Source organism: Zootoca vivipara, chromosome 5, assembly GCF_965207765.1.
Source record: "Zootoca vivipara chromosome 5, rZooViv2.hap1.1, whole genome shotgun sequence".
Lineage (NCBI taxonomy): Eukaryota > Metazoa > Chordata > Lepidosauria > Squamata > Lacertidae > Zootoca > Zootoca vivipara.
This window is the reverse complement of record NC_142588.1, coordinates 61,832,207-61,854,771: the sequence shown is the minus strand read 5'-3', so window position 1 is coordinate 61,854,771 and position 22,565 is coordinate 61,832,207. Positions and strand designations below refer to the sequence as shown.

The 22,565-nt window shown below is 40.4% G+C and overlaps 1 protein-coding gene across 3 annotated transcripts in view; it reads left to right on the top strand.

The window, feature by feature from the left end:
* Positions 1-22,565, top strand: part of PAK2 (p21 (RAC1) activated kinase 2) — a 47,421-nt gene that overhangs the window by 3,525 nt on the left and 21,331 nt on the right. Inside the window, exon 1 of one of the 3 annotated variants that reach the window (XM_088670763.1) lies at positions 18,503-18,522. The exons of the other annotated variants lie outside the window; for them this stretch is intronic. The gene's annotated coding sequence lies outside the window, so the exon portion shown is untranslated. Of the gene's footprint in view, positions 1-18,502; positions 18,523-22,565 lie in introns of those variants that run through there. 3 annotated transcript variants of the gene reach the window in all.

Genomic DNA, 22,565 nt, shown 5'->3' with positions numbered 1-22,565 from the left:
TTAAATATGTCATTGGCATACTGACGGCATCTAACTCAAAAGCTCTGGATGGTTTCTTTCTGCAGCTTCATAGAGCTGTTGAACATTATCTGGGGCTAATACTGAGCCTTGTGGAACACTGCAGGTCAGTCCTCATCTTTCTGATAAGGTCCAACCTTTCTGAGATGTCCAGCAGAACTTGTAGAGAGAGATTATCCCTCATTATTCATGCTTTCTCAGTCCCATTACAGAGGAGTTGGTGGCATGCTGTAAGGTGCATCATCACTGGTGGTGGGAGAGCATTGATAGTCTGTCTTATTGTCATGCTCTAGAATACATTTCAGTGACTCTATTGTGATGAGAAACCTATAGCCGTAGTTAAGTGTTCTTTCAGCAAAACTTGTCTACCATCACTTATTTTCTCTGAGGACCTTAGAATTTCCTATCACACAGCTTGAAAATCTTTAATCTATATAATATATATTTTTAAAGAAGATCATTAGATACATCATCATCCAGTTTGTTTCCCATTATCAGTGTTTTAGTCCCCTTCCTTGGCCTTTTTCTTGCTTGCAGGCTGTATTGGATATTTATTACATTTATAAATAGCAGTTGTCAAGGCATTTGATGTTTTAATAATTCCACATTTTTGTTAATTTTAGAACTACTGTCTGTTTTGTATTAATGTGTTTATTTTATGTCACGTTTATTTTATAAGCTGCTTGTGGGCTTTTTAATGGTGATATGATCTTAAAAGTGGGACTAGTATTTACTTGCTATTTTATGTAAGAAAATAATACGGTATACCCCTGATAAAAGACGTACATATCTGACTGCTCTTCCTTTTAAGGAACTCAGAACAAGGCATTCACAGTGTTGGCTGTGTTTCATGCACTTGTCAGGCCTAGATCTAAATGTTGGAGATGGAATTGGTTTATGAATAGAGCAAAATACTGTAGCCTAAGACCCATTTTTGTGTTGAAAGCTTTAATGATTAGGTGACTAATTTATGTAGGAACGGAAGGTGAATCACATTTTTCTTTTTGCAGGCAAAATGTGCTGTGCTGCTCTTATGTTTTGAGAGAGGTGAGGGGATAGTAAAATAAAGGACTCTTTCATATCCCTGCTATAAAATGCTCTTGTGAATATTATTAGACCATGCCATAGTCTTAGGGAAAGAGGCTACTTCCTTGAGTAAGCAGGATGGAGAACTCCAAGAGATCATCACATTGCTTCACTTATCATAATGTTTCATTGGGTTAAAGTGGGTAAGCTTTCCTGCACAGAAAGCGAGATATCCAATATGTGCCAGTGCAAGCAAGGTCTCCTTCCCTCTGCCCCTGCCCTCTCCCTGTCTATTCCAGAGAGCCCCCAACTCTCTAGGGCAGATTTGGTGGCATGAAGGGGTAGGGGGAGGAAGGAAAAACAAAATCCACTTTGTGCAATTACAAGTCTGTTGTGCAAACAGACTGCAACAGTTATATTGCCCAAAATATGTGAATAGAACAGATAGATGGCATACTCTACTGTATAACTACAGGATTACCTACTGTTGCTTGTGATAATTTCCATACTGAATTTGTTTTTATATCTTCTGTAGCACCGTACCTGCTTATTTTATAATTGCCTTGCTGATGCTGTGAAAAAGATTAGTTGGTTATCAAGCACTGATTCTTTATGACACTGGTTTCTAAATTTTGAGACTGGATTGTCTGCTGAAGACCCACATCTTCCCTCCCACCCCCTGAATTATTGTGACAATGGTTTATCTTGCTGTGCTGGTTAAGTATGTTATTGAACAAGTGTCTAATTGCCTTAATTTCTTGCTAGTAAATTAGGGATGGAAGTAAATTGAGTTCTTTTGAAGTTTAATTGCATGTCTGTAACTTGTGATTGGGAGACATGATGAAATAAATTGGTAAAATAGTTTTAAAATAATTAATCTGAGCTGCTCCTATATCTCAGTGAGATTAGGTGACTATTGGTGTGGCATTGCCATGTAATGTTGATGTTATTATATTTATTATTTAATCAGAAACAATGCCGTATTGTTTCCAGGCAACTTGCAATCAAGTTTAAAACAAAGGTGTTATTTTTAACCATTTTCTATCAACATTTAACAACAAATCATTACATAATTATCAACAACCTGGAGTGACATTAACATACAGCCTTGACGCAGCTGGATCATAGTCCATCAAATACCCGGGAGATTCTTATTTTAAGTGATTGTTTCCTAGTGATGGGAATTTGACTTATCAAAAAGTATTTAGTTAATTGACTGGTCAAATAATAAAGTATTTGTTTATGACATTTATATCCTACCTTTCATCCAAGGAGCTTAAGGTGGCATACATGATTCTCTCCCTCTTCATTTTATCCTCACAACAATGCTGTGAGGTAGATTAGTCTGAGAGACACTGACATGCTCAAAGTCAGCCAGAGAGCTTCAGAGCTGAGTTTGGATTTGAACCCTGGTCTCCCAGGCCCAAGTCCAACATTCTAATCATTGCACCACACTGACTCTCATTCTTAGTTTTATTACATTTTAAATGGGTCCTTACATTTCTCTCTCCTTGCCTTTCACCCATTTGATCTTTGCAACAATTCTGAGGTAGGTTGGACTGAGTGTATGTGACCAGCTTAATTTCACCTAGTAAACCTCATAGCTAAGGAAGGAATTCAACCTGGGTGCCTTTGGTCCTAGTCTGACTATCTACCATCTAGGCAGGGACCTCTGCAACTGATGCACGCTTGTGTTCCATTTTAGAGATGCCTACAGTTATAGCAGGTAGCTAGAGGGAGATGTTCTGCTGCATTACTGCGGGTAAAGCTGTCTTCACTCCTTCCCTTGCTAACAAATGACAGCATAATTGTTTTTTTAAAAGAATAATAAGCTGCCCTCTACTTTGTGGCAGTCTTGGAATATTTGACAACTAGTATCATGAAGCCCATTAAAATCACGGGTGCTAGAGCAGACCTGTTGCTCTAGCAACCTCGGGGACATGCGTAGAGCTGATGAAGCGGCGGGTCTGCGCTCCAAGTCCCAACGGATAGAACTTACCCGATGGGGTGGGAGTTAGGAGAAGGCCTCACTTTCTTTCCTCCTCCACCAAGGTCAGCAAGCGGCCCTACGAATTCCCTTCCCAGACCTCCTACCTCAGCCCAGCTCGAGCGCCACAGCGGCCTGCTCGCCTCATTCTCTCTCCCACCGGCGTCGCTCCTTGCGCGAATGAGCCGCTGCGCCCTGAGGAGGCCGGGGCCCGCCTCTCTCGTCAGGGCCTACAAAGAAGCAGAAGCAGCACCCGGCAAAGGGGAACGGGTGGTCCTCGTGCCCGCCACGCCGCCTCAGCCTGGCTCGTCTCCCTGCCGGGCTGAGCGGGTACCAAGCTTCCCTCTCTGAAGTGTCTCCGCGCTCCAAGTCCCAATGGCTGTCTGTGGGGCACATGTGCAGTAGCCCAATCCCATGGACACACGGACTGGATGCAGAGACACTTGGATATTATTATATAGGATACTTGACCACTATCAGATAACAGGTGATCAGTGGACAATATTTGACCAATCAGTTGACTTGTTATGTGAAATTAAATAGGGCACAACACAGTAGTTTAATCATCAGTAGCTGATTTAGTCACAAGTGCTACTTCGGGAATGACTGCTACTGTATGCTTCAGAGGAAACCACAGGCAAGAAGAAACCTGAAACCAGGAAAATTATTTCACAACTGCCTGCAATAGACATCCTCCTGAAATAGCTACTATTAAGCAGGAAGCATAGACAGTTTATTCCCTTACATCCACTTGTGCTTTTTAACATTAACTCTTTTACTTCTGTATTAACATCTCTGTGCTTTATTTTTATTTAAACATATTGTAAAAATTTATGTTACCGTAATGCCATTCTGCTAAGGAAGTAGCAGGGTGTGTGGGTGTGGGTGTTTTAAAGAAGCACCAGCCTTGTACCATCCAGCCATTGCTAAAGTGCACCCCCCCCCACAGCATTCTCCCGCTTTTCTCTCTTTACACAGTTCTGTTGCTTCATCATGGCCAGTCCTACCATTAGACAGAGAGAGGCAGCCTTCTTAGGTGACAGTTGCTGGGGTGGGTGGTTAGTAGCAGTGCAGTGCAGGAGAACAGAGGTGTGAGTGTCACCTGGCATGCTCTGCACCCACTACTAAGCTAGCCTGCTGCTCTCATTGTGGTGGAGAATGCTGACCTGTCACCAGTGCTGAAGTAAGCTTCAGCTACCAGTCCAGTTGACTTCAGTATATGGGATGCGGGTGTGGGGGAGGATCCATCTTGTCCTTCACCTCAGGCAGCAAAATTTCTTGGACCGGCCCTAGGTTTCCCTCTGGTTACATCATTCTGAAGCACTTCTGAATGTTGGCATGATGGTTGTGTCATCTTACCTGCTGATTAGTAACATATATTGCAGGATACAGTAGCAGTAGCAGAAATGGCATTCAAAGCTACTTTGATAATATGTTTGTATCCTGCTCCATCTCAGGGGCCTTGGACAAGTAATATGTTAAGCTTGATGGATAGCTCAGTTGGTTGAGCATGTCTACGATGTTGGCGTAAGGATCAGGCTGGCCTCTTGGACGTGTTGGTCCCAGCCTGTCTGAGGCTTTGTGCGTCATTGCCAGCATGTTGAGTTGAACATGGAGTAGGCTAAAGTTTCCAAAATATTATCGAGGATAGTCCTTCATAAAGTTCAGTATTCTTTATGAAGGTATGAGCAATGGCTGCTTGGTGTCCACCTGGGAGAAAAAGCTTTGGCCATCTCAACAAGTAGAGCTTCTCACAAGGACAGCTACTACAAAATAATCCTAGCCACAAAGTTAATCAGTGTTGCTTGCATCCCCACCCCTCTGGGGAGAGGTCAGCCAAATTGCTGAAGAGAGTCTAGGATGTTGGTTGTTCTCATAGTTTAAATGATTGGCTTTTCATTTTAGTTCTTCATAATTAAATTCTTTTTACATGTGCTGTGTCTTTATTTTGTTGAACAAGATTTACATGCTGCTTTGTTGACAGATTGGCTTATAGAAAACATTATTTAATGAAAAGTAATCATCACCTCAATTTAACAGCGTGTTCATGCTTGTGGTTTATTTGGTGTACAGAAAGATCCTAGCAGTATGGATCTGATAATTTGGCAAATCTGAATTTTTAGTAGGCATATTGTAAAACACATACCTTAAGAAAACTGTGCACTTTTGTAAAGGTGTTGAAGTTTTGAAAGTAAGTAGCTGCTCACCGTTTCTGTAAATTCAGAAAATTTTTACAGGAAGTTCCTGTAAATTCTAAGGGTAGTATTGGGGAACAGGTGGTCCTCTGGTGTAGGAAGGAGATAAATCTTACGTGTCTGTAATAGTAGAAGTACCGTAATTCTTGCCTTACTACTGATGACTGAGAGCTTTGTCTTAAGTGTTTCCATAAAGAATATTATGGCCTTTTGGTAGCTGTAGCATGGGGGAGAAGTCACCTCTCTTTTTCATTGTCGTCTTGGGTTGCTTCTTACTGTGTAATAATAATAATGTTTCCCTTTCTAGTTGTATATCAAACATCAGTCTTATGTTACTGTATACAGGTTAAGTACTAATTATCTAGTGTCTGGAGCCATTGTAACTAGCTCATATTTATCTTAAGCCTTCTAAATACAGTGCCTTTCAGACATGAGCAACAAAATATCTGCAGTTAAATCTCAAGAGTTAAGCAGTATTTTTATAAAGATGAAAGACTTAGAAGGGCATAAAATAAGGATAGATCATAAGTTAAATAATCTCCAGATGATTCATTTACTACTTGGAAACCTTGGTAGAATTCTGTTAAGGCACTTGATTGAAATATGATTTTGGAGGAGTGCTTAAAATTCCTTTTTATCTATTACTTAAAATACTGAAGAAGTTTAGTTTACAATTGCTTGAATAATAGTGGATGGTGTATTTTGAAAGATGACTAGTTTCTGTTTGCTTTGCATACTTGCATCAACCTCATGTGTTTAAAACAGCAGCAACAAAGGGCTGTATTCAAATAACAGAGGACTGACTCAATGGACTTTGGTCCACAGAACAGAGCTTTTTCTTCTTCTTCTCTAGGGTTGGGGACCCTCCAGAACAGATTTTGGGGCCATACAGGGGAAGGGGAGGAAATGGAAGTCTCGTTGTGCCAGTGGATGCAACCCAAAATAGGCCAAATAAAGAGTTGCTATGATAAATCTTGTCATAGAAGCTTGGACATTACCTTGAGTCAACAGTAAATATAATTGTCTTAAAATTGACTCCTGCCGGAATCATGGGAACTATTCTGCAGGCTGGAAATAGCGCTCTGCGTGTAATATGCTGACACCTTTTATATTCCAGTATGGTGTAGTGGTTAAGAGTGGTAGTTCCATAATCTGGTGAACCGGGTTTGCGTGCACACATGCAGCTGCTGGGTGACCTTGGGCTAGTCACACTTCTTTGAAGTCTCTCAGCCTCACTCACCTCACAGAGTGTTTGTTGTGGGGAAGGAAGGGAAAGGAGAATGCTAGCTGCTTTGAGACTCCTTCGGATAGTGATAAAGTGGGATATCAAATCCAAACTTTTCTTCTTCCACCTTGAGGCACCTAAGTTGGGAATACGAAATGGAAGTGCTGTTCTAGCTACTGTAATTTGTTCTGGCTTCTGTTGATGGTCCTGAAGTGAACATATAGGGGATGCTTCCCCCCCTCCCCATAGCTGATCTTGCTTTATCCACTATGTAGAGCAAAAGAGACATACAGGCAACTCCCCATTTGCGCAGGGGTTGCATTCTGGCTCATAGTGTACCTTTTAGCACCTTATGAACTAAGAAGCTTATTGTATCACAAACCTTTATGATATATTGTTTGCAGGGGTATGTATATATGTGTACATATGGGTCATAGAGAAGAAAATGTAAATAGCAAGTGACAATACCTGCCAACAATGCTTACTACTATCAATATATGAGAAACAAGTCATTGTTTATAGAAAAGAGTAACAGTTTATGATTATATCATTCATGGCAGTTATCAGTGGGAGAACATTTTGCTCCCAGGATGCTCTATTGCTGACCTAAACATTGCTGTTCTTCAACAGGGAGTATGAGTCACAATACCTGATTGGGACAATGTTTGTTACATGAATCTGTGGTACACCCCCCCCCCATTTCTAGGCTGTTGAAATACCGTATGTGATTTAGTGTTTGTTTACATTTTGGTGGAAAATATATATTTTCTGGAAGTCCTCTATTGGAGTGTTACAGTCTCTGACAAACCTATGTATGTCTATTCAATAGTAGAGTCATTGATATCCATGTATTTACCGTACATCCCAGCCTCTTGCATCCCAGCCTCTTGCAGCCTCTCCAGCACAATGGTGGGGAGTTCTTTATTGTTCTTGACCCATCTTTTTTTTAGAATGTTAGTGCTTGCTTTAGCCTGTGTGGTGCATGCCATATAATACACAATCAACCAGATATTCTGTTGTGGCTGTCTAATTGTGAGATGTTGTAATTAGTGTCTGTATGCCTAATCAGTGCTGCCATGCTTTGTGCAAAAGTTCAGCTCTATTTTGCTTTTGAAATGGCTTGCAGTAAATCACTTCCTGTTTTTAACATGACTATAAAGTACAAAAGTGGATTTCCTCTTACACCATGGACAAGCTTAGTAAAGGACATCTTTAGTTGTGCATTCATAAAGCAAGGGTTCCAATTTGTCAAATGTCAAGACAAATGCTGTAAGGCTCCTGTTTTAATAAAAGGAGACTGGTGTACCACACACCTTCATATCTCAAACCTAGCAGCTGAAAGGGAAACACTTTTTCAGTTTGGCTTGTTTCATGCAGGGCTTTTTAAAGGTTTTTTTAAAAATAAATAAATAAGCATAATACTCTTAAAGAAACCAGAGTGTAGACCAGGCATCCCCAAACTTCGGCCCTCCAGATGTTTTGGACTACAATTCCCATCTTCCCCAACCACTGGTCCTCTTAGCTAGGGATCATGGTTGTAGGCCAAAACATCTGGAGGGCTGCAGTTTGGGGATGCCTGGTGTAGACAACCAGGAAGCAGAAGTTGCTGTTTCTCCCAGTGCACTATTAGACAGTGAAAGTGGAGTTTGGAGAGAGATTATGGTACTTATGGTAACTATATTTGCTGAAAAGAAAGGAGTTAGCTCTCCATACAGCTTCAAGTGAAAGAAGTAAATAATGCACTCTTAATGTAGCAGCTGCACAAACCTCCTTAGGGGAGAACTGCTTGCACTTTAAAAGTTCATTAATTTAAGAAACATAATTCGACTTCCGGTGACGGTGCGCCAAGAAGCAGGCTGCGTTTGAGACGCTCTGCTCAACTTGGAGCGTTAAATCCGATAGCGTTTGTCTTTGAGGGGGGGGAGTGGCGCCAAAACACCCCCCGAAAAAAGCGGGAGTACGGGTCTCTCGCTATATTATTGAAAAAGCGGCGCGAAACGGCGGAACTGCGTAGCGGCACCCTTTTTGAATGGTGGAGCTGCGGAGAGGAGCCAGCGCAAAATAAAGACCAGACAACGCTGTAGCGGCGCCCTAGACCCTGCCTGGCGAGCACCAGAGCTCTTCGGCTTGGAGACTAAACAAAAGCTACCGACCCGTGAGTGTTAAGATTGTTTTATTGGACTTTTAAAACGGACTCCGGGCGGGCGGTGAAGTCGAAGGAGCGCTTAATATATTGCTAACAGACTTGCTTTGAAAGCCCTGCGTGTGGGGAGAATTCTGAGAAGGGAGGCAAGTCACCAAGACAGCGCTGTGGAGAACTAAGGAGAGGAAAGCAAAATAGACGCTGTAAAGATAGATAAGAACTATTATCAAAGATGGAGACATACCAGTAGCTGATTCACGCTGGGGTGTTCCTTTCCGGCGTCATTGCGGAAGTGAAGACAAAAGAGCAGCAGCAATAGAAGTAGTAAGAGAAGAGACTAACGGAGTTAAAACTCTGTAAGATACACAGCGACATCCAGTGGACTGAGGTGGTAACTGAGCCTTTTTTTCCCCTTTTCTTCTTTGCTGTTTTCATTTAAAGACATTTGGCAGGTTGTGTGTGAAATAGCTATAAGACAAACCCCACTCAAATTTATCTATTTTTGCAAGGAGAGAGAGAGAGAGAGAGATGAGATCCAGCTAAGAAGGAGCTCAAGGGAACTCCCAACTAAAAAGGGAAGCAAAGGATCCGAATCAAAGAAATTAAAGGGAATTAAAGAGAATCTAATATAAAGTGAATATATAAAGTGAGAATGGCAGGCAGACGACAACATCAAACAAACGCAACAAATTCAGCAGTGGCAGCAAGTAATCAACCAAGAAGACAATCAATGAACAATGACAATGATGCACTGGCTGATTTAAAAGAGTTGATAACTGAAATGAATAAAGCATTAAATGAGAAATTGGACGCAGTGGACTCAAAAATTGAAAGATTGGACTCAAAGATTGAAGGAAATTCAAAAATGATTGCTGATCTGACAGGACAAATAAAAGATCTACATTGCAAAAATAAAGAACTTGAGAAATCAGTTAAAGACCTAAATGCTAAAGTAAATAAGCAAGAGGAAGTAATTAAGAAAATGACAGTGGAAAATAGAGAATTAAAGAGGATAAAGGAGAAGGAAGAGGAGGAAAATAAAAAAATAAAGAAAGCACAAGAAGATCTGGCAGATCAACTTTCACTACTTGAGATGAAACAGAAGTCCACGATTTTACGGATGAGAGGTATTCCTGAGTCAGCAAATGAGCAAATAGAAGAAAAAATAACCAAGGAACTGTCAAAATGGCTGAACGTTAATGAGGAAGAGTTATTGATGGATGTGGATAGGATCTATCGAATCAGAATAGACCGGTCTAAGAACATCAAAGGCCCTGGGGATTGTATGGTTTTTTTCAACTCAATGCTACTCAGAGACAAAATATTGCAAAAGAAAAAGCAAGAAAGCCTGACGATAGACGGGAAAATCATCTCCATATTTAAAGAAATTCCCAAAAGGATTCGGCAGAAGAGACAGAACTATAAAGTACTGACGGATGCTTTATCGAAGCAAAATATGTGGTATGCTTGGGAGTTCCCAGAAGGACTCACGTTTACATTTAAAGGTAAAAGGAAAACGATCAGATCGGCGGAAGAAGCGGAAAGATTTTATAACAGACAAAAGAAAGAACTGTTTGGGGAAGAAGAAGAGAACTAAGACGAAGTGACTCTAACATATAAGGGCGGATAATTTAGTTACCTACTTTCGATTTGTTTCTCGTGTTCATGATGGAATTGTAAACAATAGTTGCTCACCCTTACTGTCTCCCCCCCCATACATAATTTCTCCCTTTTTCTTTTTCATTCTTTAGTCCCTCCCTTCCCTCCCTTTTCCTTTCCCCTTGTTTCCTCCCCTCCCCCTTCCCCTCCCCCCCTTTTTTTTCTCCTCCTCTTTCCCTTTTTATTCTCCCCTCTCCTCCCCCCCTTTTTGGTTGTTCCCCCCCTTTCCTCCCCTCCTTTTTTCTTTTCCTATTTTCAAGAATTTTTAAAATCAAAGCCGACATTGATAGCCTACAGTTGAAGTGATATAATAAAGTTATGAATCTAAAAATTATTTCATGGAATATTAATGGATTAAATGATAAAATTAAAAGAAATAAGACGGAGCATATATTGAAAAAAGATTCCTGGGACATTATATGCCTCCAGGAAACGCATGTATCTAAAGATCATGAAAGGGTATTAATTAATAAGAGGTTGGGTACAGAATTTATATCATCTGATGTGAAGAAGAATAGGGGGGTGGTTACATATGTGAAATCTAGTATAAAGGCCGAAAAGATATTCCAGGATAAGGAGGGAAGGATGTTGGGAGTGCGCTTGATTTTACCAACAGGGAATGTGACAATAATCAATATTTATGTTCCAAATGGATGTAAATTGGATTTTTTTAAGAAATTGGGGAGGAAGATGGAAGAATATATAGATGAAGAAGAGGTAATCATACTCGGGGATTTTAATGGGGTTATAGTACCACAATTGGATAGAACAAATGGAGGAAAAAAAATAGAGGTAAATTACCGGAAGCTTTTTTCAATATAATAAGTAATTATGAATTAAAGGATGGGTGGAGAGTGAAAAATCCCGAAGAAAAGAAATTTACATATTATTCTGGGGCTCAGAAGTCGGCGTCAAGGATTGACATGATTTGGGTGTCATCTAAATTAATGTCTAGGGTAGAAAAATGTGAAATTTTAGCAAAATCCATATCGGACCACAACCCAGTTATGGTGAAAATAAGAGAACATAACAGACAAATTAGAAGATGGCGATTGGATGAGAGAATTCTAAATGATGAAGTATTTGTTGAAAAAGTTAAAGGTTTGTTGAAAGAATTCTTTAAAAACAATATCTCGAAAGAAGTAGATTTGACGACAACATGGGATGCAAGCAAAGCCTTTATTCGAGGCATATATCTTCAACAAAAGAATAGGGTTAAAAGAGAGAGAGAAAGAAATATGGAGGAAATTAGGAGAGAAATGGAGGAGAAGGAGAAGGAGTTAGCCAAAAAACCAGACGATAGAAATTTGGTAACACAGATTAAGCTTCTACAAAATAAACTATCTACATTGGCGTGCCATGAAATTGAGAATAAAATAAAATGGATGAAACAAAAGACATTCGAACATGGGGGGAAAGCAGGAAGGCTTTTAGCCTGGCAGATACGTAAGAAACAGAGTGAAAGAATGATTACAAGCATAGTAGATAAAGGGAAAAGGTTGAATAATAGAGAGGATATACAGAAATGTTTTGTCAAATTCTATAAAAATTTGTATAAAAGAGAGAATATTGATGGAGAAAAATTGGGAAATTATTTTACCAAATGCGATATAAACCAAATTAATGAAGAAGAAAAAGAGTTACTTAACAAACCGATATCAAAGCAAGAAATATATGAGGCTATTACCAGATTGAAATTGGGTAAGTCACCTGGAACAGATGGCCTATCAAGTCGGCATTATAAATTGTTTTGGGAGGAGATAGGTGGTGTGTACCAATTGTTAACAAATGAAATCTTAGAAAAAGGAGTGTTCCCAAAAACATGGCGAGAGACATTTATAACATTAATACCGAAGAAGGAGGGAGAGAACGATCAGGTGGGATCCTTCAGGCCGATCTCTCTACTTAATGTCGACTATAAAATTTTTAGTGATATACTAGCCGGAAGATTAAAAAAGATATTAAACAGGATCATTGGACATGACCAACAGGGCTTCTTACCTGGGAGAAAAATGTCAAATAATATGAGAATTTTCTTAGATTTAGTCGAGTACCTAGATTGGATGCCAAGCAAAAAAGTAGCTTTTATCTTTTTGGATGCCGAAAAAGCCTTCGATAATTTGACATGGGAATTCATGAAAAAATCGTTGAGGGAAATTGGAATAGGGGGTAAATTCTTAGAGGGGATAAACGCAATCTATAAAGAACAGAAGGCAAGATTGATATTACCGTGTTTCCCCCTTTTTAAGACACCGTCTTATTACTTTTTTTTCTCAAAAAACCACAGGGTGGCTTATTTTTGGTGGGATGTCTTACTGGTACCGGTATTTTTATTACGAGTCTGAGGGAAGGGAGGTGTGTGCGTCCCTGGTGCAGCCCTCTCTCCCCGGCCCTGGGATGTTCGCGAAGGGCTGCTCTCTCTCTCCTCCAAGGTGGGGACTCACTTAGTAGCAATCTGCTACACTGGAGCTTCTTAAATCTAAACCAGTATAATGGAATCTATCTGTGTGATACAGTCCTAGCAGTAGCCTATACCTAAAGCAAGTAAGGATCTCTACCAGCCAGCTGCCCAAGACTGCAAGACTGTCTGAAGTTCCAACAACATAGCACTTTGCAGTGCTATCACTGATAGCAAAGAAGCTACCTGCTGAGAACAAAGAAGCCAGCTAAGCAGCAATTAAGATTGCTGACTTGGTAAATGGTAGCAATTGAGAAGCAATTGAGCCAGCGAGGTGAGGAAGCACGTGTTGTTAGGACCGGCAGTTTAACTTTTGTGTAAAGCAGCGTTTAGCAGCTCCTTTTAGCAGCTCGCAAACAGCGAAGGAAAAAGTCCTTAATAAATAAATAAAAGTCCCCAAGGCAAGGACTGCGATCCAGACTACTTACAAATCCTTAAAGGGGCAGCTCCACAGACAACCAAGCAGCATAAGGTAGAAAGAAAACTGCAGCAGGATTTTTAAAAGGCTGCTTTATGCCCGGTAAAAGCAATGAGACAACAATCAGACACGGGAGATTCCCGTTAAGAGGAAATCAACGTGCATTGAATGGAAGGGAATTTAGGGAAAGGTGGGGGAAAGCGAGAGGTGGGCTGTGTGTGTGTGTGTGTGTGTGTGTGTGAGAGAGAGAGAGAGAGAGAGAGACGCAGGGGGGGGGGAGAGAGACAGACGCGCGCACGGAGGTCTCTCCCTAAAAGGGAAAACAGCCTTTGCATTCTTCAATCGCCCCTCTTTTCTTCCTCGTGCCTTCATCTCCTCCCCACCCCACTTTTCTCCCCTTCACCAAGTAGAGCTTACACAGCTTGGCTAAAAAAATTATTTTTGGATCTTTTTATTTAAAAAAATGCTCTCAGAAACGGGGAAGAGAAATCACAAGGCTTCGGCAGCCAGCAGCTACGGCTGTTCGGTGCATTTTTACAAGCTTTTAAAGGAAATACGTGTCTGTGGAGCGACAGCAAAATGGGGAGAGATTTTTAAGGGGGGAGTTGGCTGGCAGGAGGGGGGTTATTGCTAGTGGGTGAAGGGTCTATCAGTATGTCTTATTTTCGGGGTATGGCTTGTATCGCGCAATTGCTTAGAAATCCTGCTATGGCTTATATAATGACTACGTCTTAAAAAAGGGGAAACACGGTAAGTGGAGAAATAATGGAGGAATTTGAAATACAAAAGGGTACCCGTCAGGGATGCCCCTTATCTCCTTTATTGTTCATTTTGTCAATTGAATTTCTGTTAAAAGACATCCAAAGAGATAAAAGCATTAAGGGGATAACACTGGGGAAGAATATCTATAAAACCAAAGCCTTTGCCGACGATGTGATCTTAATGTTGGAAGAACCATTGGATTCGATAATTAATTTGAAGGAGAAATTGCAAAAATATGGGGAAGTGTCAGGCTTTAGAGTTAATATGAAAAAGACCAAAATGATAGTCAAAAATATAGGGAAGAAAGAAGCAATAGATTTGGAGAAGATTGCAAATTGGGAAATAGTTAATAAAATCAGATATTTAGGAATTGTTGTTACCCCCAATAATATAAACCTGTATGAGAACAATTATCTTAGAGTATGGAAGGAGATTAAAAAGGATTTGGACTGCTGGAAAGAGTTAAATTTGTCTTTATCAGGAAGGATAGCAGTGATTAAAATGTCAGTGTTACCAAAGATCCTGTTTTTATTTCAAATGTTACCTATCATAGGAAAGAAAGAAATTTTTGATTCATGGAGAAAAGATTTAAGCAAATTCATATGGCTAGGGAAAAAAGCAAGAATTCAATATAAACTATTAACGGACAGCAAGGAGAGAGGTGGCTGGGGGGTCCCTGATCTTAAATTATATTATGCCTCCGCATGTTTTTGCTGGATGAGGGAATGGATAGTATTAGAAAACAAGGAACTCTTGGAATTAGAAGGGTTTAGGAATAATAAAGGATGGCACGCGTACCTATTACAGGAAAACAGAGGAAAGGATAAAAGTTTTACGGATCATATAATTAAAAAATCGGTATTTAAAATTTGGGAGGAATATAAAAACTTATTAGAAACAAAGATGCCCTGGTGGGCGTCACCATTAGAAATGACAACGATGAGTGGCCGAGGTAAAGATGGAAAATGGCCAACTTATCAAGAACTAACAGTGAAAGAAGGGGATCAATTTATTTTGAAGCCATTTGAAGAGATCAAACACCACTGTGCTAGCTGGCTACATTACCTACAAATACAAAGCTTATTTAAAAAACATAAAGAATTAGGATTTAATGAGGGGAAATCTAAATTACAAGAAATTTTGATTGATAATACGACTAAATCATTGTCCAAGATGTATAAATTTTTGTTGGAGTGGGAATTGAAAGACGAGGAGATAAAATCTGTGATGACAAAATGGGCTCAGGATATAGGAAGACCAATATATAAAGTACAGTGGGATAAATTGTGGAGATCGACAATGAGGTTTACAGCGTGTTCAGGAATCAAAGAGAATATGATGAAGCTTGTATATAGATGGCACCTGACGCCAGAAAAATTAGCTAAAATTCACAAAACAGAAACAAAAAAATGTTGGAAGTGCCAGGAAAAAATTGGTACGTATTTTCACTGTTGGTGGGAATGTAAAAAAGTATATAATTTTTGGAATGAGATATATGAAAAAATGAAGAAAATGATAAAAATTACGTTTGAAAAGAAACCTGAATATTTTTTATTAAGCCTAATCCCAGAAAATATTCCTAGAGATAGAATTAATATTTTCTTATATGCGTGCGCCGCGGCGAGATTAGTATTAGCCCAGAAATGGAAAGGAACTGAAATACCAACAATCCAAGAGTGGCAAATTAAAGTAGTAGAGTTCATGAACCTAGCAAGAATGACGGCGGTAATTAGGAACATACCAAAACAGAGAATAAAATCAGAATGGAGATACGTGGAAGAGTATTTTAAAAAAGAAAACATCAAAACAGAGCTAGTGATTTGTCTGGAATAGAGAAAGCATGCAGGAACAATATAATTCAATTGGATTTAAATTGGATTTAATAAGAGGGAAATTGGATTTAATAAGAGGGAAAGCAAATTAAAGAGGAAATAATAGTAAGGGAAGCGATATATTGGCGATTGGAAGCCAATTTTAAACTAAAATGAGTGGATTTTATGGAGATAGGCCCATGTGTTAAGATCTGACTTGGGGATTATATATATATATATATATGTGTGTGGGTGTGGGTGTGGGTGTGGGGGTGTGTGTATACATATATATACATTTTCTTTTGTTATGTTATATTACGTTATGTTATGTTATGTTGTTATGTTATGTTAAGTTATGTTTCGTTATGTTATGTTTATTTAAGTTGATTTGTTTATTATTTGTAGTTTGATTGAGTTAACCTACTTAGATTAATTTTGATTTGCTTATTTATGTTGATTGATTTATGTTGGGTGGCTTAAATATGCAGTTACGTTATCTATATCATTTTGTTATGCGATGCTATTTAAGTTGTTAAGTATGTGTATATTTTCTAGTGTGTGTATTATTATTTTTTAAAATTCTCTAATAAAGTCTATTTTTTTTAAAAAAAAAAATTTTAGAAACATAATTCTTTTTAATTATGTTTAATTATGTTTAATTATGTCCCTTAATTTTTAAGGGACCCAGGTGGCGCTGTGGGTTAAACCACTGAGCCTAGGGCTTGCTGATCAGAAGGTCAGCGGTTCAAATCCCTGTGACGGGGTGAGCTCCTGTTGCTCGGTCCCAGCTCCTGCCAACCTAGCAGTTCGAAAGCACGTCATAATGCAAGTAGATAAATAGGAACTGCTACAGCGGGAAGGTAAACAGCGTTTCCGTGTGCTGCTCTGGTTTGCCAGAAGTGGCTTTGTCATGCTGGCCACATGACCTGGAAGCTGTACGCAATAATGCGAGATGAGCGCGCAACCCCAGTGTCGGTCATGACTGGACCTAATGGTCAGGGGTCCCTTTACCTTTACCTTTAATTCTTTTTTATACTGGACCACATTAAGTGTTCTTGTGCCCATATTTAAGTAGCCAAAACCCATGCACGAGAGATGGGTTCAGCATTACCCCAATGTTTTCATGTTCTTGAAAGCTGTAGGAGGAGTATAAAAAGTGGTGGGTGGTGGGACTCAAAACAGTCACATAAGAACTTAATGCCATGAAATCTTGTGATACGGAGCAGGGCTGAAATGGTAACTGGATAGAAGGGGAAATTGAATAGAGTAGTGGCAAGGAAACGAGAAAATACACAGATATGAAAAAAGTGGAAAATGCCATCTCATTGTAGATCACTCACTTTCTGGTTGAGACGGAGAGATTATTTTAAAATATCCCCAGAGACATAGCCCATAGAGTTCAGTGGAGAAACTGAAAGACACGTGTAGCTGGAATTGGTCACATGTGTGCTCACCTCTATAGAAACCTCTAAAATGGAGGAGAAGAGGGTAAGCTGCCTATGAGAACTGGGCAAACTGGAGTTCTCATAGGCCATTATACTTCAGCATTTAATGCTTTTGGTTCAGGTTTTCTTGTCATTTTCCTTGCTCTGTGCATAGTTATTGAAGAGGGAAGAACCCATTTGAGTTAGGGTTACTTTGCTGTTTTCACTTCACCTGCAAAGGCGCTCTTCTCCATTGTTTCTCGAGACTGATGGATGCCAACAACTTTATCTGCTGTTAAGATTTTTGGTACTTCATGAAAACTGGTTTTCTCCATATTCTTTCAAAAAGGGGGGGGAGTAGGTACCCATTACAAACAGAGTTTAGTTGGAACCCTGGAATATATCTGGGATATGGTTAATGTTGTTGAAATTCTCTGAACCTGTTTTTGGAGCAGAGATGCACATAGAATAACTTTCTAACTTGGATTCATATGTGCCTTCACTGTGTTCCTAGTGAGAGCATCCCTGTTCTGTATTACCCTGTTTCCCCTTTTTTAATACGTAGTCGTAAAGTAAGCCATGGCAGAGTTTTTAAGCATTTGAGAAGTATAAGACATACCCCGAAAATAAGGCATACTTCCGCGCTGCGGAAACCAACCCCCACAGGCACCTCCACTCACAGAGTCACTCCATGCGGCCGGCACTGCAGGAGTGCGATCAGCTGTGAAGTGGCGCTCCAAGAGCTCCGCTTAACAGCTGATCGCGCTCTCGCCTTGCTGGCTGCATTCCCGCGCTCCACCTTCTCGTCCACAGTCATCCCTGCCGCTTCCATGCTTGCCGCCACCACTGGGCTCACTGCTTCTTCCTTGCCTGGCCCGGTCAAGGAGCTTGGAGCGCCCTGCAGTGGCAGGCGGAGCGCCTGAGCCAGCGGCCTCCGCCTGGCCCGGCCAAGGACTCCTGCAGCCCCGCCACTCAGAACCGGTGGCTGCTGCAGCGCCGAGCACTCAAGAGAGCCCAGCAGCGCCCTGAGCCAGTGCCCTGAGCCGTAAAAACCGTACCAGTAATAAAAAAATAAGACATCCCACCGAAAGTAAGCCACCCTGTGTTTTTTTGAGGAAAAAAAGTTATAAGACGGTGTCTTAAAAAGGGGGAAACACGGTATTATGGAACCTGGGACCATTCTGTTTCCATCTGAAATAAGAGCTTGTCTGTGAATAATCACTTAAGCAGTGACTAATAGATACTCGAGCAGTGACTAACAGAGAAGCTGAAAACTAGAGTTCCTGAAATAGTCTGCCAGTTTTCTTGCATAAGGTAAATGACAATACAGAACAGCTACTTGCTGCTGTCCTTTAGGTGGGCAGTTAGGGGAGTTTTGTTCTGCCAGAGCCTTAAGGTTTGTTGACTTGATCTAATTGCAGTTTTGTTTATTTGAACAATTATGGCTTGAATATTCTTCTTGCGGTATATTACAGAACTGTTTTTCTGTTGTAAAAATATGTGGAAGCTCTTTTTTAGAGCCAAAGGGGATGTTAAATAAATGTTTTTACTGTATACATTTATACAATAATATTGAATAGGAGGAGCAATCCTCTTTCTGTTGTTGTGTACTACAGCTTTTTCCCCAGAATCATAGATCAGATTCGCCTTTGACTCTGTGTAGTTGGATAGTCCCCCTTTATGTGTATGTTTTTAAGGGAATGTGGTGAAAAGAATGCCAGTATATTTTATACTTGACAAGGCCCATATCTTTATTGATCTCCGGTACATGTATTGGAAGTGCTGAAAGCAAAATGAGAATCTCCCATAAATGTAAACTTGGTTTCCGTGTAAGTTACTCTACGCAGTTTGTTCATCTAATTTCACAGGAGTGAACATTGCTTTAATTAATCCTGGATGCTTCTTTTTAGCCTCTGGTTATGTCACTACAAATTGCATATGCTTTGCTAAGTCAATATCTCAAGTTTAACAAGACTGTCTGATAACTTTGTTCAAAGCAGGTCAGGTTTCTGCCTTGTCTAGGTTCATTGTAAATGGGTTCTCAAAAAATAAAGTTGGAATGGAAATATAATTCTAGGTTGACATGGTTGGTTTTAGAGAGTTCCATGGGCTCAAACGCTCCCTTTCCTTCTCTACAAATTACCACTCGCTTTTCTGATTACTGTTAACTACCATTTGCTATTTCACTGCAGGCTCAAAGCCAAGTGAGAAATACAGTGCCATATTGGGTATAAAGTATGTGAGTGACTCTCTTTCTGTTAAAACGTTTAGTGCACTTTGTTTCAATGTCTGTTTGCTCTGGTCACTGGATAATTACTTTGTAAATTACAGGACTGCTGCTTTTACTATAACCCAGTTTATAGTGTGACTCTTCAGCACAAAACATGTCTGGAAGCTATGGATAGTTGCACAATTCTGAACAGATTAAATTTGAATCCAGACAGGTTGGAGTGATGCTAATTAGATCTCCTTGTATCCTTAAGGGAGAAGGTTTGAGGTCAATGGAGGAACAATTATTCCATCAAAACATATACGGAATCTGGGAGCCTTGTTTGATTTTGCCCCGTGTTTTGGTTAGCATGGTCAAGTTCAGAATCAAAATGTCTCTCATTGTTGGATAAAAGCAGAAACTATTTCTCTAACGCCAGCTGAGCCACAACTGATTTGGAGAAATCCCTGATACGTTGTCTCTACTTGCTGATTTGAAGATGGTCCTCATTGTGTTCCTTCCTCCTTGTTGGTACTGTGTGCATGTGCTACAGCACGGAAGCATGTGTCTCCCTTTGGCCAGGCAGACACATGTCCCTGAAATGGCCAGGCAGTATTGGTGTATCTTGCAGCTAGCTAGGACTTCTCTTACTGGGGTAGGAGAGCTGAAAATAATGCCAATATATTTCACAACTGGCACCAATGTACTCCCTTTGGTTTCAGATAGTACATGGGTACACAAGTAAAAAAAAGCCTGGGGCTTAGTTTGGTCAGAATCGAGTACAGTGGTACCTCTTGGTTAAGAACTTAATTAGTTCCGGAGGTCTGTTCTTAACCTGAAACTGTTCTTAACCTGAGGTACCACTTTAGCTAATGGGGGCTCCTGCTGCCGCTGCACCGCCGGAGCATGATTTCTGATCTCATCCTAAAGAAAAGTTCTTAACCCAAGGTACTATTTCTGGGTTAGCGTTTGTAACCTGAAGTGTTTGTAACCCGAGGTACCACTGTATAAAGGTAAAGGGACCCCTGACCATTAGGTCCCGTCGTGACTGACTCTGGGGTTGCGGCGCTCATCTCGCGTTATTGGCCAAGGGAGCTGGCGTACAGCTTCCAGGTCATGTGGCCAGCATGACTAAGACGCTTCTGGCAAACCAGTGCAGCACACGGAAACGCCGTTTACCTTCCCGCTGTAGCAGTACCTATTTATCTACTTGCACTTTGATGTGCTTTCGAACTGCTAGGTTGGCAGGAGCTGGGACTGAGCAACGGGAGCTCACCCTATCACAGGGATTCAAACCACCGACCTTCTGATCAGCAAGCCCTGGCTCTGTGGTTTAACCCACAGCGCCACCTGTGTCCCTGTATACACTTCCAGAATTAAAGCTAAATACATTACTTCTAGTAAATGAGCCACCATAGCTGCAAGAGGGCCATGAAAATTTGTGTCCTGAGCTTTTAAGACTCCTCTATCCATGTACTATCTGAAACCTAAGGGTTGCATTGGTTGCCAGATGTGATTCCACCCCCCAAGCTCTCCTACCCCACTATTCCAACACAGCCTGAGAAGGACCACCCTCAGGTTTCTGAAACAAAAAGGCCTCTGCAGCATCCCCTTGCTTTGTATTGAGAGGAACACCTGCCAGATTCCTTTGTGAAGTGACGGCTGGACCATGCCTGGTGAGGATGCCTTGAAGCAGCAATAATATGACTGTGGGAGGATCTGGCTGCTAAGCATCTTGGTAAGAGGAGGATCAGGCTCTCCACATTGAATAAATTGGTAGTCCTTGGTGTAAATTAAAGCATATTGTGGTGGATGGCTGTTTGTTCCTGCACCAAACTGGGCAAATATACCTCTGATGTTGCCTACTCTAAACTTTAGAATGATGTTTTCATCCTGTGAGTCATTAAAATGTAGTATATAGGTTGTCTTACTTCCTGTAGGGCTGCAATGTTTAATCAGTTAATTGGTTAGTTAAAAAACAACTAGAGAAATGCTGTCAAGTAAACAAATACAGTCGTACTTTAGAAGTTGAACAGCCTAACGTGCAAGTGACTTTTCCGTTTTTCGAACGTTTTAGAAGCCGAACATCTGATGGGGCTTCCACAGCTTCCTGTAGCCAATCAGAAACCGTGCTTTGGTTTTTGAATGTTTTGGAAGTTGAACGGACTTCCGGAACCGATTCCGTTTTGACTTCCAAGGTACAACTGTAGTGCTTTTTTATTTTTAACAGAAATACTTATAAAAGCTGCAGGTGGCAAACATCTTAAAAAGTATTCTCCCTTTCCTTTAAAATAAGAGGTAATATTTTTTTTTAAAGATTCCTGCTTTGCTACTCACACATTTCTTCCAGAAATGGAAGAAAATATGCTTCTTGCTTTTTCTACAATTCATTACAATTAATCAGTTAATATTTATTTATAATCAGATACCGCTCTTAACTTTCTGCTTTTCAGGTAGGTAACAATTCAACAGGGCAGTTGTAAGCTGCATCATATTAAATCTACCGGAGAGACATTTGAGAGGAAAGGAACCATAGGAGTTCTTAAGTTGTACATCATTTGCTAAAGAACTGTTACGGGTTTGCATTAAAATAGAAAGAAAGATGATGCTAAGCAAGTATCATTATTCAGTAAATCCTCACCAGTGTCAGTAACAAAGAAATACCTTTCCTGCTCTAAGCCAGAGTGCCTTTTAAGTAGCTCAGAACTTCATATCAAGTAACCTTTCATCTTGGCTCTTTGCTGGTTGAGATGGGAGGAGTGGAATGGAATTGCTAAAAGGTGTGTAGCCTGGGGGGGGGCACAAGCTGCTCCTTTGTTAACAGGAAAGCTGAGGCTGTAGTCCTGTTATATACTCCCATTGAGCTCAGTGGGACTAACTTCAGAGTAGACATGCCTAAATTGCATTTCAGTTGCACGCTTAACAAATGCTAAGTTGAACACAGAATTTAAATGTGTTTTAGTCATGACACTTCTTATTTGGGGACCTTTTAAGGCGCTTAAATCTGTCCCGACTCCTCTAGACAGCGAATAAACAAAATCTGATATGTTTATGACAGTTAAGCTTCTGGCATAGACAGAATTAGGTGGTGTGGTGGGATGGAATGATCAGTGAACTAAATGTTTTATAGTCCAGCTTCTGTGGAAAGAAGTGAGAATAGATTGAAGTTAAAGCTGCATATGGGTCAGTCCAAAGAGCAGGGTGACTGGAGGAAGAAGGGGGGAAATAGG